Source organism: Loxodonta africana, chromosome 13 (genome assembly GCF_030014295.1).
Source record: "Loxodonta africana isolate mLoxAfr1 chromosome 13, mLoxAfr1.hap2, whole genome shotgun sequence".
NCBI lineage: Eukaryota > Metazoa > Chordata > Mammalia > Proboscidea > Elephantidae > Loxodonta > Loxodonta africana.
Genome location: NC_087354.1, coordinates 63,512,491 through 63,529,007, shown reverse-complemented (window position 1 = coordinate 63,529,007; position 16,517 = coordinate 63,512,491). Strand labels below are relative to the sequence as shown.

At 40.8% G+C, this 16,517-nt stretch overlaps 1 protein-coding gene across 13 annotated transcripts in view; it reads left to right on the top strand.

The window, feature by feature from the left end:
* INPP4B (inositol polyphosphate-4-phosphatase type II B) overlaps positions 1–16,517 on the top strand; it is a 971,994-nt gene that overhangs the window by 473,221 nt on the left and 482,256 nt on the right. For 9 of the 13 annotated variants that reach the window (XR_010317444.1, XM_064267535.1, XM_064267539.1 and 6 more), the window contains one exon: positions 3,863–3,927. The exons of the other annotated variants lie outside the window; for them this stretch is intronic. The gene's annotated coding sequence lies outside the window, so the exon portion shown is untranslated. The remainder of the gene's footprint in view (positions 1–3,862; positions 3,928–16,517) is intronic. 13 annotated transcript variants of the gene reach the window in all.

Here is a 16,517-nt window from a genome sequence, read left to right as displayed (position 1 = left end):
AAGCGATATAGAACTATACAATTTTTCATGTTTTACAATTTTTTATAAGTGCGCTAACAACTCTCTTTGCTCTCTTCCTTCCTCCTTCCCTCTCTCTTCTGCCCCCCCCCCCCGCAGCCTTCAACTCTCTCTTTTTCTCAATACTTTATATGGTTTATCTATGTTAATACGTGGAACTAAGATTTATTCACCTCCACTGCTATGTAGAATGAATATACCACAATATATATATCTATTTTCTTATTGATGTACAGTTACCCTGTTATTTCAAGTGAATTTATTATTCCAGTATTAGGGGGTACATGGTCCCCTTACTTCTGACACTAACTGCAAAGGGTAGGGAACAATTCACAAGACCACCCTCATTTCTGGCACCAACTGCAAGTTTCTGGGTCCCCAACACTACCCTTAGTTTTAATATTTTATAAGGATTCACAGACCTCACTGAAAACTCCTAGAACTCATGATAGTGATTTATTATAGCTAAAGGATACAGATGAAAATCAACCACGGAAAAAAGCACATAGGACAGAATCCAGGGACAGTCTAAGTATGGAGCTTCTGGTTGCCCTTTCTAGTGGAGTTGTGGGTAGTGCTACTTTCCTGGAAATGAGTGGTAATACACATGGAACATTGTCAACCAGGAAAGCTTACCCAAGCCTTATGTCCAGAGTTTTTATTGGGCTTGATCACGTAGACGTAGTTGACTGCTTGTGTTGCTGACCTTTAGCCTCCAGCTCCTCTAGAGGTAGAGTATATACTACATGGCCCAAAGCCTTCCTCATAAATCACATTGTTAAACTGTTTGGTATGGCCCAAGGCCCTAAAGTAAACAAAGGCACTCTTTCTAGAAATCACTGTCCAGTTGATGAGGACAGAAGCCAGGTCTATCTTTGGAGAAGGCTAATTCTTTACTCTACAGTTATAAACATTCTTGTAATTCTCCTCTTCTATATACCTTCAAGAGTTTCTCTAGAATATATACTTACACATCAAATTGCTGAACATAAAGTATATATGCCTTTTCAACTTTGCTTGATGTTACCAAATCATTTTCTATTGTGTTTTACAACCAGCATTGTATGAAAGTAATTGTTCTAAATCTTAATAAGTGTTTGATTTTTTTTGAAGCTTTTTTTGTTTATTGTTTTGTAATTATGCCTCATTTGGTTTCAATTCACATTTCCCTGATTACTAATGAAGTTGAGACTCTTAAATATTTCTTGGTAAATGAATACTTTCTTTCGTAAGAGTCAGCACAAAGCTGGTTCCTATGAGGTTGAGGTTAAAGATGTCCCAAATGTTCAGCTTTTCCAAATTGCTGTACCACTCCATCATCTCTAACATCAACTACTGCCCCTCCCCTCAGTACTCTCCCTCCCATCTTTGGGTTCAGTAATTCACTGCAATGTACACAGAACTCATGAACTATACTAGAGTTAAGTGTTTTCTTGGGGAAGTAAAGGGGTATAACTGGGGATCAACTTGGAAGTAACAGGAACAACTCAGGATGTGGTTCCTTGGTCAGGACAGCTTCTTCTTGCCCTCTGCTGCTGGCCTCTGCTGGGGGCCTTGTGCTGCAGGGCCCTGATGGGGGCCTTCTCAAGCAAGTGTTATAACTAACTCTTAGCTCCCTAGGTTGGCAAGCCCCACTGAAGCTGCCTCGTGCAGGTCTCCTGGTTCCTGGCCACTATCGCTCTTGCTACTGTTGTGCCACTGTCTCTTGCTGTCTTCCATGTTGCAGCTCCTTTTTGTACCTCTCTGTGCCTCCCTTTAAGCCTAATGGGACTGCAGAACCTACCAATCCCTTCGTTAAGGTCCCTTATTTGCATGGCCCCACTCCCAGGAGGGTGCCATGCACCTTACTTACATTATTAGCAAGCTATCTAATTCCCTTGGTGGGCCACAAGCACCTCATTTGCATAGTCCCACTTAATCATTTGGTGGTAATTACAAAGACTATGGCTAGAAGGCCATATTAAGTAATTCATTGCACTGCAGGCCACCCCTTGGCTCTTCTAGATATCGGCCAGTTCATACTTGAAGGGTCAACTCCCCTCCCCAATCATTCTACCAGTCTAAAACAGTCATTAATAATTAGTCCTTCAGTAGGGCAAAGAGTCCTCAGGGTGAGGTTACTCAAGTACCAGCTGTTCAGGTCTGTTACAGGTATCAATCTGACCTGGTCAAGTACTCCAGAAGTCATCTCGGCTTCACTCTCTCTGGCCTCTGATAAAATTTAGCTAAGATAATATTCCTTTGCTGAGTTTCTCTCAAGGTATCAGCATAGTATGAGATTTCCCCCACTGCATAACCCATTTATTCCTTCCTTTACCTTCAGCTGTTATTTCTCCTTGCATTTGTCATTCATTTTTACCCAAACTTTTTCACCTTGGGAAGGGATATCAGGTTTAGCTTCTGTGCCAGTCCAGATTGCTGGTAACAAAACCAGTCTAGTAAGTGCCTCCCCTTCAGTTCACTCCCATCCATGTCAGGTAGGGTTACATAGATAAAACACTAGTGGGCTATCTTGACCACTAGGCAATATGGCAGTATTTATTTTCAATGCTTATTTTGCCACACGAGGGGAAAGTACAATCCATTCCATCAGGACCCTGGTAATTCTGGTGTACAGGTTCAGGGATATAGTTAGTCTGTTGCTTAGGGATCACCCCTGCTTCCAACACCTGCAGCTGAATCCCTAATCCATGGGTTGCAGCATTCGGCAGGAAAAAGCAATTTTAGGTAATGTGGCAAGAACTGAACAGTGGCACCCGCATCATCTCCCAGCCCCTTTTCCCCAGGTTCCCCAGAGGAGTGTAGGAATCAGTCTTGTGGTGATCCCCCCTTTGCGCCCCACATGTTAAGTGTGAGCACATTCTCATGAAGGTGTGTGAGTCAGCCCTTCATGGCTTTATTTCTCCCATTTAGTTAACAAATGTTTCAATTTCCCATTCCAATGTTCCATCAAACCATTGCTCTGAGGGTGGTGTGCAACTTGGTCTGTCCATTTAATATGATGCTTCTTGGCCCACTGCTGCACCCTGTGGGCTGTGAAGTATGTTCCTTGATATGATGAAATCTAACTCAGTGTCCCAAATTGGTACAATATCTTTTGTTCCAATCCCTTACTAGTGTTTTTGGCATTTGTACCTGTCAAGGGATATGCAAAATCCCCCCCCCTCCAAAAAAAAAAAAACCATGCTGGCAAGTCAATTCCAGCTGATAGTGACCCTAAAGGACAGAATAGAACTGCCCCAGAGGGTTTCCAAAGTTGAAAATCTTTACAGAAGCAGACTGCCACATCTTTCTCCTGCAGAACCCGTAGTAGGTTTGAGCCGCCGACCTTTTGGTCAGCAGCTGAGCACTTTAAACACTGAGCAACCAGGGCTCATGCAAAGCCAGGACCAGAGTAAGTATCTATTACTGTGAGGACCCATTTGTAGCCACCTGGTGTGACCAATGTCATTGTCCAATATAATCAACTTGCCAGCTATGTGCAAGGCCTTCCCCCCAGGGAATCTGCCCCATAGCTATCTGCAACCTCTGTCTTTCTTGCTAGCAGACAAAGCAGTCCTTATTGCCATTTTGTGCCTCAGAGGGTGCAAGAGGGATGTGTCTAGATTCAGTCCCTCTCTGCATTGCTGCAGCACCTCCATGTCCATTTATTTCATGGACCCAATTTAGCCACCTCAAGTGGGCATAACAACAGGTCCACTTGCTGATTCCAATTACCTTCCAATCCAGGAAGGGAGGTTCTTCTGATGGGCATCAATATGTCCTACTCTAATGTGCCCTTTAAATTCCCAGAGTGCTTTCCAACATCAAAGAGGCCTAAACAAGTCCATTCTGTTTACCCCAGTCAGGAAGAATTTGGGAAGTCCCACCTGAGACCTTTTGAAGCAGAGGCTCAGCTAGTCAATCAAGGTAAGGATTTACAAGGGGTCCAGGGTCTTCTGGTTCGGCCCCCAACAGGGGACCCGAGGCCATATGCACATGTATCGGTGAAATGGCCTGGGGGTGGGAAAGAGACCTATTGGGGGCTCCTGGACACAGGAGCCCAATGAACTGTAATCCCAAAACCTGTCAATAAAATCTCGAAGGGGCCTAAGGTTAGTCTGGGGGAATACGGGGATGCAGCAGTTGATGGGACTAAAGTGAAAGTTTGAACGAAATTTGAAAGATTTAAACTGATCTTGTATGAAGTAGTTGCATCTCTTACCTGAATATTTATTGGTGTAGGTATTATGTCTAATTGAGTAATCCTGCCTCTACCTGATTAGTAAAACTGACAGCATGTAAGTCTGCCCATAGGCCAGTATTGATTGGATATGCTAAGTGGGAACCATTAGAATTTCTGAACCCACTCTGGTTGTTAATTTGAAACAATATAGGATACCTAGACAAAAGGAGATCACTGCTTTGATTAAAGACATGTGAAAGGATGGAGTCTTGGTGCCAAAAAATTCTTTCCATAGCAGCCCATATGGCCCATGGAAATGACAAATGGGTCACGGAGGCTGACAGTATACTATGGAGGCCTAAATAAAGTAGTGCCACCTGTGACTTCAGCTGTTCCAGACATGGTATCGATGGTGCAAAGAACACAGCAGGGCAAAGGAGACCTTTATTTTGTGATTGAGCTTGCAAATACCCTTTTCTTGATCCCAATCTTGGAAAAGAACCAGCTGCAGTTTGCTTTCATGTGGGAATGATCCCATTTACTTTCACCATGTTGCCACAGGATTACTTGAATTCATTGGCTTATTGTCAGAGTTTGGTTAGAAGAGAATTAAACTTGGTGCAGGTCTCATGTGTAATGATACATTAAAAAAAAAAAAAATTTTTTTTACATTGAGAATATTATGTTAATATCGAACACAGAAGAACAGGCTAGTGTTGATTTCAAAACAGTGGTGGCCCACATGTCCAACGGAGGTGGGTTAATAAATCCAGAAAAAATCCAGGGCCCTGCCCAAATGGTGAAATTCTTGGAAATAACTTGAGCAGAAGCTACCTGTGACATTCCACAAGCAACCAAGAATATGTTGCTGTTGCTGCCTACTCCCAAAACTAGGCAGGAGGCCCAACATTTTGTTGGTTTATTTGGATATTGGGGAATGCATGTTCCACACCCATAAAACCATCTATAAAAGCACTAGTGATTCCATTTTGATTGAATTTATATATATATATATACATATATATATATATATATATATAAAATTTTCCTTGTGACTTCTTTTTTGATTGATGTTTAATTTTTCCACATATCTTTCTGTTATTGGCTTCTCATTTAATTTTGTTACGGTCAGAAAGTGTACTTGGCATGACTTCAGTTGTTTTAAATTTGTTAAGGTTTGTTTTATGACTTAGTATACAACCTATCTTAATGAATGTTCCATTGCATTTTACTTTTATTTTGAATGAAAGTATGAATTTGCTATGGTTGAGTGAATTGTTTCATAAATGTCAATTAGGTCAAGTTGTTGGTGATGTCATTTAGGTCTTCCGTATAGTCGATTTTCTACTTGTTCTATCAACTACTGACAGAGGAGTGTTGAAGTCTCTAAGCATAATTGTAGATTTATCTATTTCTCATTTCAGTTCTTACCACCTTTTCTTTATCTATTACGAAGCTTTATTGTTAGGTTAGACTTGTTAGGATTGTTATGTATTCTAGGTGAATTAATTGTTTTATCATTATATAGTGTCTCTGGTAATATTCCTTGATTCTAAATCTCTTTTGTCTGATACTAATATATCCATTTCAGCTTTCTTTTGATTAATGTTTTCATTGTATATATTTTCCATTCTTTTATATTTAACCTATGTCATTATATTTAAATATAGCTGTAAAGCATACAGCCTGCTTTTGCTTTCTTATATGTTAAAAGACAAAGCTGTTAATCATTTTTAATTGGTGTGTTTAGACTATTTAGATTTACATATAATTATTAATGTGATTGGATTGAAAACAAACATCTAGCTAGTTTCTTTCTATTTGTTCCGTCTGATTTAGTTATTTTTCCTCTACTTTTGGATGAATTATATTTTTTGTTATTCCATTTTATCTCCATTATTGATATACTTTTTTAAAAAAAAATGTATTAGTGGTTACCCTAGACACTACCATACCCGTACCGGTTGCCGTTGAGTTGATTCTGACTCACAGTAACCCTATAGGACAGAGTAGAACTGCCCCACAGAGTTCCAAGGAGTGCCTGGTGGATTTGAACTGCTGACCTTTTGGTTAACAGCCATAGCATTTACCACTACACCACCAGGGTTTCTGCCAGATAACCTTTCTATTAATTTAAGTCTACTTTCAAATGATATGATATTTTTAGTGGTGTAATTGTGTAGCACACTTTAAAAAAAAATTTTATTGTGCTTTAAGTGAAAGTTTGCAAATCAAGTTAGTCTCTCATGCAAAAATTTATATACACTTTGCTATGTACTCCTAGTTTAGTTGCTCTCCCCCTAATGAGATAGCACACTCCTCTCCACCCTGTTATTTCCCATGTCCGTTCAGCCAGATTCTGTCCCCCTCTGCCTTCTCTCCTCCCCTCCAGACAGGAGCTGCCCACGTAGCTCTTGTGTCTACTTGAGCCAAGAAGCTCACTCCTCGCTGGTATCATTTTCTATCTTATACTCCAGTCCAATCCCTGTCTGAAGAGTTGGCTTTGGGAATGGTTCCAGTCTTAGGCTAACAGAAGATCTGGGGACCATGCCCTCCAGGGTCCCTCCAGTCTCAGTCAGACCATTAAGTCTGGTTTTTTATGAGAATTTGAGGTCTTCATCCCACTGCTTACCTGCTCCATCAGGGATTCTCTGTTGTATTCCCTGTCAGGGCAGTCATCGGTTATAGCCAGGCACCACCTAGTTGTTCTGATCTCAGGCTGATGTAGTCTCTGATTTATGTGATCCTTTCTGTCTCTTGGACTCCTAATTTCCTTGTGTCTTTGGTGTTCTTCATTCTCCTTAGCTCCAAGTGGGTTGAGACCAGTGGATGCATCTTAGATGGCCACTTGCTAGTGTTCAAGACCCCAGACACCACTCACCAAAGTGATTTTCTACTTGTTCCAAAGTGGGGTAGCACACTTTTAGTATGAGAGCTATACAACATATTCACCATTCCTTCCTCTCATCCCTTTGCTATTGTTGAAATGTCATTGCTCTTTTTTATATGCTATGAGCATACCATGCATTGTTACTATTTTTGCTGTAGACTAGGAATTGGCAACCATCAAAAAAAAAAAAAAACCTGCAGACCAAATCCAGCCTACCAGCTATTTTTGCAAATAAAGTTTCATTGCAACACAGTCATGCCCATTTGTTCATGTATTGTATGTGGTTGCTTTTGGAAACCCTGGTGGTGTAGTCATTAAGAGCTATAGCTGCTAATAAAAAGTTTGAATCCACCAGGGGCTCTTTGGAAACCCTATGGATCAGTTCTACCCTGTCCTATAGGTTCTCTATGAGTTGGAATCTACTCGATGGCAAAGGGTTTGTTTTTTTTTTTTAATTTTGTTTATGGTTGCTTTCACACTATAACAGCAGAGTTGAGTAGTTGTGACCAAGACTGTATGGACCACACAGTCTGAATATATATAATCTGGTCCTTAACAGAAAAAAAGTTTGCCAACCTCTACCCTAGACAATTATCTTTTATAGTAATTAAAAGCAAAAAAAAAAAAAAAGATTTTAACATTTGCTTTCCCTTATACCACTTACAGTGCTCTTCATTTCTTTGTGTATATCCAAGTTTGTCTCGGGTATCTCATTCTTGAAGAACTTTAACATTTCTTGCATTGCAGGTCTGCTAATAATAAATTTTATAAATTTTAGTATGAAAGAAAGTTATTATTTTGCCATAAATTTTGGAAGTTATTTTTGCTTTGCATAGATTCCGGGTTGACAGGCTTTTTTCTCTTTCACCACTTTAAAGATGTTGCTCCATTGCCTTCTGGCTTCCACAGTTTCTAACAAGAATTCAACTATAATTCTTTTCTTTGGTACTCTATATGTAATTTGCCTTTTTGCTCTGGTTGTCCTCAAGATTTTTGCTTCATCTTTTGCTCTCAGTAATTGGAAAATGGTGTATATGGGTGCTTTTTGGTTTTGTTTTGCTTGTTGGGCTTTGGCATGTTTGTAGGTTCCTGCTTTTATGTTCCCTTCCCCCTCCCTGCTGCTACTAATTTCTTGGTGCTTGCTGGTCTGGTGAAAGGAGGCAGAGGCTGTCTCTATTGTTCTTTTTCAGCTTTCATTATAGCAGTGGTATGGGTTCACTTATTTCCCCTCAAAAGATACACTGAAGTTCTAATGGCCAGAAGCTATGAATATAACCTTATCTGGAAATAGGGCCTTTACAGATGTAATCAACATGAGTTCAGGTCATATAGGGCAAGTCCTAATCCAGTATGACTGATGTCCTTATTAGAAGAGAAGAGACATAGACACAGAGAGAAGAATGCATATGAAGATGGGAGCAGAGATTAGAGCTATGCAGTCACAAGCCAAGGAGTTTCTGGAGCTACCAGGAGCTAGAAGAGGCTAGGAACATGTCTTAGTCATCTAGTGTTACTATTACAGAAATACCACAAGTAGATGGCTTTAACAAAGAAAAATTTTTTTTCTCACAGTCTAGTCAGCTAGAAGTCCAAATTCGGGGTGTCAGCTCCAGGGGAAGGCTTTCTCTCTCTCTGTCGGCTGTGGAGGGAGGCCCTTGTCATCAATCTTCCCCAGGACTAGGAGCTTCTCCTCGCAGGAATCCTAGGTCCAAAGCACATGCTCTGCTCCTAGCACTACTTTCTTGGTGGTATGAGGTCCCCCACTCTGCTTGCTTCCCTGTCCTTTTATATCTTGTAAGATAAAAGGTGGTGCAGGCCACACCCCAGGGAAACGCCCTTTACGTTGGATCAGAGATGTGACCTTAGCAAGAGTATTACGTCCCGCTCTAATCCTCTTTAACCACGGGCAGAGATTATGATTTATAACACACAGGAAAATCACAAAATGGAGGACAACTACACAATACTGGGAATCATGGCCTAACTAAATTCACACATATTTGGGGAGAGGGGACACAGTTCAATCCATGACATTCCACTCTTTGGCCCCCCAAAATTCATGTCCTTGCTACATGTAAGACACATTCACCTCATCATATCATAGCAAAAGTCTTAAATCAACTTCAAGTCCAAAATCTAAAAATTCTTCTTCATCCGTGAAACCTAGAATACAAGTTATCTGCTTCCAAAGGTACAATGGCAGAACAGTCACAAGATAGACATTTCCATTAAAAATGCGAGAAACTGGAGGGAAAGAAGAGATAAGAGGTACCAAGTAAATCAGCAGAACACATTACATTAGCCCTCAAAGCTTTGAAAATAATCCTCTATTCTCTGAGACCATTTACGCAATAGACCTGCCCTCCAGACTGTAGGTATTGGCCACACTCTCTGGATTCTGAGTGGAGGCCCCTCAGCCCTGGGCATCAGCTCCACCTTCCAGGTACACTGGGATAGCAACTCTGCTCCCTCGGCTTTAGACGCACCATTCTTCTAGTCCATTTGAATGGCAACTCCACCCTTAGAAATGCCAGAGGCTATGGCTCCACCCTTTAAAATCCTAGAGACCCTGGCCATACCTTTAGACACTGAGACAACTTGGCTTCCTGTGTTCCTTGTCTTCTTGGCCCTTGGGCCTCACATCCACATCTGCCCTGCTGGAGCAAATGTCCCAAAGCTCAGTAGCTCCACTGACAAGTGCCTGGAGCTACCCAACTCTGTCAGGAATCCTCTTGTGCACAGGCACTTGGCTCTCTTGCTCTGTGTGTGGGCTCCAGCACTGTCTGACGCTGGTCTCCTTGTTCTGCTGCTGCCAGTTTGCTGCTGCTGCTGCAGCTGCTGCTGGTCTCCTTGTTCTGCTGCTGTTTCTCACCATCTGCACCTTCTCCAGTGTTAACAGTTCTCCTCACTTCTTCTGAGTCTTCTATGCATTCACAGATTCAAAACCGCATTCGCAGTTTCAAAACCGCTTCCACATTTTAGGTATGTGTGAGAGCAGCACCCTACTCTCTCGGTACCAAATCCTGTCTTAGTCATCTAGTGCTGCTGTAACAGAAATACTATGAGTGAATGGCTTTAACAAAGAGAAATTTATTTTCTCACAGTCTAGTAGGCTAGAAGTTCAAATTCAGGACGTCAGCTCCAGGGGAAGGCTTTCTCTCTCTGTCGGCTCTGGAGTAAGGTCTTTGTCATTAATCCTACCGTGGACTAGAAGATTTTCCGAGCAGGAACCCCACGTCAAAAGGATGCACTTTTCTCCCAGCACTGCTTCTTGGTGATATGAGGTCCTCCATTCTCTGCTTGCATCCCTTTCCTTTCATCTCTTGTAAGATAAAAGGTGGGGCAGGCCACACCCCAGGGAAACTCCCTTTACATTGGATCAGGAATGTGACCGGAGTGCATTACATTCCACTCTAATCCTCTTTAGCCACAGGCAGAGATTATGATTTATACCACACAGAGGAAAATCACAAAATGGAGGACAACCATGCAATACTGGGAATCATGACCTAACCAAATTGACACATTTTTGGGGGGGAATCAATTCAATTTACGATGAGTCCTAACACAATATGACTTGTGTCCTTATTAGAAGAGAAGAGACATAGACACAGACACAGAGGGAAGAATGAATATGAAGATGCGAGCAAAGATTAGAGTTATGCAGTCACAAGCCAAGGAGTGCCTGGAGCTACGAGAAGCTAGAAGAGGTTAGGAAAGATTGTCTTCTGGAGGTTTTGGAGAGAGCATTATCTTGCCGACACCTTGATCTGGGACTTGTAGCCTCCAGAACTGTGAGAGTATGAATTTCTATTGTTTTAAGCCATCCAGTTTGCAGTACTTTGTTGGGAAACTAATACAGGTAAGCTTTGTGATCCTGGATCTTCAAGGTGGTAATTTCTTAGTGATCAGGTCCTTCTCCTAGCAGTAGAGGGTCTCTACTGGACTGGTCCTAAAAAAGTTTTCTTCCCCTCCTTTGTTTCCCTAATTGCAAAGGGTTTTTGTCTGTGTCCTGTTGGCAACAGGGTCTACTGCCCTTCCTCCCAAGCCCTTCCCCCAGCAGCTTCCAATTTCTCTTCTGTAGGGAAGAGGATCTCAGTGGTGCTTTGTACTTTTCCTGCAATGGCTACTGCTCCCCTCATGCAGACCTAGGTCACCAAGGGATGCTTTCTCCAGATTCCCACTTTGCTCCCAACACTTCTCAGAGACAGCTGGTGAATCTATGGAGAAGAACTTGTTAATGGGTACAAACTAGCGTTTTTGTACTCAAAAACTTTATGCTCTCATGCTAGCCCAATTCTTGGTAATTCATTCAATATTTTGGCCGAATTCTTATTACCAACTTGTTTGGGTCCTAACGCCTCTTCCTCCTATCCTCTGCTCTAAGGAGGCATTTGTCTTTCCTTAGATTTCAGACTACTTGGTTGCTGTGAAAACTCAGCTCAATGCTTGATTTTGTATATCATTCAGCTTTTTCTAGTAGTAAGGGTGGGAGCGATACTCTTTACAGATTTCTATATCCTAAGTGGAAACTAGAATCTTCTCTGTTATAAATATATTTTATCAGTATGTATTTTCTTCCCTCACTTTTTGCTGTATCTTTGTCCACAGAACATTTTTATTTTAATGTATTAGTATTTATTAATCTTTCCCTTTATGATCTGTGCTTATGAAGTCTCTTTTGAGAAATATTTACCTATTGTGAGTTCATAAAATAAGTTTTATCTTCACAGAAAAAAAAAAAATGAGGCCATTGGGAGAACATTTTTATTTCTGTCCCTTACTTTTCAGATTATGTGACCTTTTGTAGTCACTGCCTCCCTTCCTCTAATTAGAGTGGATTGCATCGTCTAAATTTCTCAAAGACATTCCACCATCAGTCACCTCCCTTTTCCTTAATATTCAATTCCTTGTTTTTTATATATTTTTTCTGAGTATGTTCCTTTTGCATTTAAATATGCTCATGCGTCCCCATCTTTAAAAAGATAAAGCCATCTCTTAACCCAGTGATCTGTCAACTTCAGAAACACCAGTTGAGACAGTTCCCTCAGTGTATCCTTTCTGTTGCTTCTCCCATCATGACCTGTGCTTTTCCGTTGAACTTCTCGTCTCCTTACATTTCTCTGTGCATAGGGTTGATTCCTCAGCTCTCCTCTTCTTACTCTATACTTTCTTTTATTGACTTCATGCACTTCTGTGACTTCGACCATTGCTAATTACTGCCAAATATACTTTTGTAACCTCAATACCTCTCCCAGGTTCCAGACCCATATGTTCAACTGCTTTCTGAATATCATAAGGTACCTCAGAAATATACATGATTAAAACTAAACTCATCATCTTTGCCTAAAATTCCTCCTCCTTTTTTTCCAGATAGTTTAGTGGTCTGTAATTTGTTGGGTGTAACCAAAGATTTTTGTCTTGTGTTATTTCAACTCTAATATCACATCTAATCCCAATACTAGCACCAGTTAATTGCATTTCCCAACTTGGTTTGGAATCCACGTTCCCTTTTCTAATCAGCTACTTCTTTATTGGTATAGGCTCTTCCCCACCCCTCCTCCCAGAATATTTAAAAAAAAAAAAAAGCAAACCTCTAAACATAGTGATTTCCTTATCAAGCTGTCACCTTCCAGTCAATTCTCTACTATGACAATCTAGTAATCTTGCTAAAATTAAAATATGATCATGTCATTCCCTGCTTAGAACATATTTAATATGACTTATGTATGTTATTTAAATTGAGCTTAAAAGCTTGGTTGCTACCCAAAAGGTTGGCAGTTCAAATCCACCAGCCACTCCTTGGAAACCCTATGGGGCAGTTCTACTCTGTCCTATAGGGTTGCTATGAGTGGAAATCAACTCCAGGGTGACAGGTTTTGGTTTTTTGGAGCCTGGGCTTTAGGCTTCTACACTATCTTAACTCTTCTTATCTTTCTACTTTCTTCTCTGAAAGCAATTCCCTTTTATCTAAGGAGCAACAACCAACAAAAATGCCTCATGAGGTTTTTCAAATTGAGTTCTCAGAAAGCACTTTAGGAAATCCATAGAGGAAAAGTAAGGTCAGAGAGTGAGTAGGGCCTGTGTTTCCCAACCCCAATTCAAGCACGGCAGCTCTGCTTTTATCTGTTTATGTTATGTTAACCATTATAGTTTATAAGCTGCTTGCTGCTCTCTGACTTGTCATATCCTTATTTTCCCAAATTTTTCATTCTTGATGCTCTGTTGGCCTGGGGGATTCCATCCTCTCTCTTCTTTACCTAATTCCTCAAACCATCCATGTAGTTTACCCTGATTTTTTTAAGCCCTCAGTTGAGCACTTTTCCCTTATGTCCCCATACTCTGATACTCTTTTCACAACACTTACCATATTCCATTGTATTTATTCACTTGACTTCCCCTTAAGACTTTGAGTTCCTTTAAAGGTGATACTAAGTTGTTTATACCCTCCTTGCCTGGAATATACCAGTAAAAAACCTGTTGCCATCGTGTCGATTTTGACTCATAGCGACCCTGCAGCATGGAGTAGAACTGCCCCATAGGGTTTCCAAGGCTGTAAGTCTTTGCAGAAGCAGACTACTGCATCTTTCTCCCTCAGAGCCACTGGTGGCTTTGAGTTGTCAACCGTTTGGCTGGCAGCTGAGCTCTTAACTACTACGCCACTAAGGCACCTGCCTAGCATAGCATAACTGCTTAATAAATGTTTATTGGGAAAGGAAAGAAATGAATAGATATTTATCTAGTGTTCATTAGAATCTAGCTTGATGCTATGGGGGAACAAGGGAGAGAAACAAACCTGAATTCTGACTTATAGTTATTTTATAAAAGATTGCTGTTGTTCCTGTTGTGTGCTGTTGAGTTTATTTTGACTCATAGCAAACTCAAATGACAGTAGAACTGCCCCATAGTGTTCTCTAGGCTATAATCTTTATGGGAGCACATCAACAGGTCTTTCTCCCATGGAGCCACTAGTGAGTTCCAACTGCCAACCTTTCAGTTAACAGTTGAGCTCTTAACCCTTCCACCACCAGGGCCTCTTTATGAAAGATTAGAGGACATTACATGTATCTCGCTAACTACGATATGATGTAGAAAATAGACAGCAATAAATTTTGTAAGAAAAAATGAATTTCAAGGGGAGTTTAGTGGGGCATGATAGTGCCTTCAGCTGAGGAAGATAAGGAAGCCATCTGAAAGAGGTGGCATTTATACTTGGCCTATAGGATTTGAAGACATGTCAATTGGAGAAGCATTTGAGGATGATATAATGAAGCATAGAAAACCACTGTTAGCATGTGACTTCTTTCTTATGTGGATTTGATGTCAAAGTTGTTATCAACTCTACTCTGTAACTGGCTCAAAGAGAGTAATAAATTTTGGCAAGGAGTCAGTAGAAAATACCAGTATTAGAGTTTTTTTTTTCTATTGTTTCAATTAAGTGTTCTGGAATTCCCATTCTTTGCAATAGTATCCATGATTTGCTATGATCCACACACTCAAATCCCTTTTCACCGTCAATAAAACACAGTTATCTTTCTGGTATTTGCTTTCAGCTGCAAATCCATCTGACATCAGCAATGATATCTCTCATTCCACATAGTCTTCAAAATCCAGCTTGAATTTCTGGTAGTTCCCTGTGAATATACTGCAGCAACAGTTTTTGAATTACCTTCAGTATAGTTTTACTTGCATGTAATATTAATGATATTATTCGATAATTCCTGCATTCCGTTGGATCACCTTTCTTTGGAACGGGCACAAATATGGATCTCTTCTAGTTGGTTGGCCAGGTAGCTCTCTGCCAAATTCCTTGGCATAGACAAGTGAGAGCTTTCAGTGTTGTATCCTATTGTTAAAACATCTCCATTGGTGGTGGTGGTGTTCTTAGGTGCCTTCGAGTCAGCTCTGACTCATACTGACCCTATGCACAAAAGATGAAACACTGTCCAGTCCTGAGCCATCCTTACAATCGTTGTTATGCTTAAGCTCATTGTTGCAGCCACTGTGTCAATCCACCACGTTGAGGGTCTTCCTCTTTTCCATTGACCCTGTACTCTACCACGCATGATGTCCTTCTCCAGGGACTCATCCCTCCTAACAATAATGTCCAAAGTATGTAAGACGCAGTCTCGCCATCCTTGCCTCTTAGGAGCATTCTGGCTGTACTTCTTCTAAGACAGATTTGTTCGTTCTTTTGGCAGTCCATGGTATATTCAATATTCTTTGCCAACACCACAATTCAAACGCGTGAATTCTTCTTTTGCCTTCCTTATTCATTGTCCAGCTTTCACATGCATATGATCCGATTTAAAAAAGCATGGCTTAGGTCAGGCACACCTTAGTCTTCAGGGTGACATCTTTGCTCTTCAACACTTTGAAGAGGTCCTTTGAAGCAGATTTACCCAATGCAATGTGTCTTTTGATTTCTTGAGTGCTGCTTCCATGGCTGTTGATTGTGGATCCAAGTAAAATGAAATTTTTGACAACTTCAATCTTTTCTCCATTTATCATGATGTTGCTCATTGGTCCCACTGTGAGGATTTTTGTTTTCTTTGTGTTGAGGTGTAATCCATACTGAAGGCTGTGGTCTTTCATCTTCATTGGTAACTGCTTCAAGTCCTCTTCACTTTCAGCAAGCAAGGTTGCGTCATCTGCATAACCCAGGTTGTTAATGAGTCTTCCTCCAATCCCGATGCCCCATTCTTCTTCATATAGTCCAGCTTCTCGGATTATTTGTTCAGCATACAGATTGAATAGGTATGGTTAAAGAATACAACCCTGACGCACACCTTTCTTGACTTTAAACCAATCAGTATCCCCTTGTTCTGTCCGAGCAACTGCGTCTTGATCTATGTAAAGGTTCCTCATGAGCACAATTAAGTGTTCTGGAAATTCCCATTCTACTCAATGTTATCCGTAATTTGTTATGATCCACACAGTCGAATGCCTTTATATAGTCAATAAAACACAGGTAAACATGCTTCTGGTATTTTCTGCTTTCAGCCAGGATCCATCTGATATCAGCAATGATATCCCTTGTTCTACATCCTCTTCTGAAACCGGCCTGAATTTCTGGCAGTTCCCTGTCGATGTACTGCTACAGCCATTTTTGAATGATCTTCAGCAAAATTTTGCTTGCATGTGATATCAATGATATTGTTCTATAATTTCCACATTCGGTTGGATCACCTTTCTTGGGAATAGGCATAAATATGGATCTCTTCCAGTCAGTTGGCCAGAAAGCTGTCTTCCATATTTCTTGCTATAGATGAGTGAGCACCTCCAGCGCTGCATCTGTTTGTTGAAACATCTCAATCGAGGTTCCATCAATCCCTGGAGCTTTGTTTTTCACCAATGCCTTCAGAGCAGCTTGGACTTCTTCCTTCAGTATCACCAGTTCCTGATCATATGCCACCTCTTGAAATGGTTGAATATCGACTAATT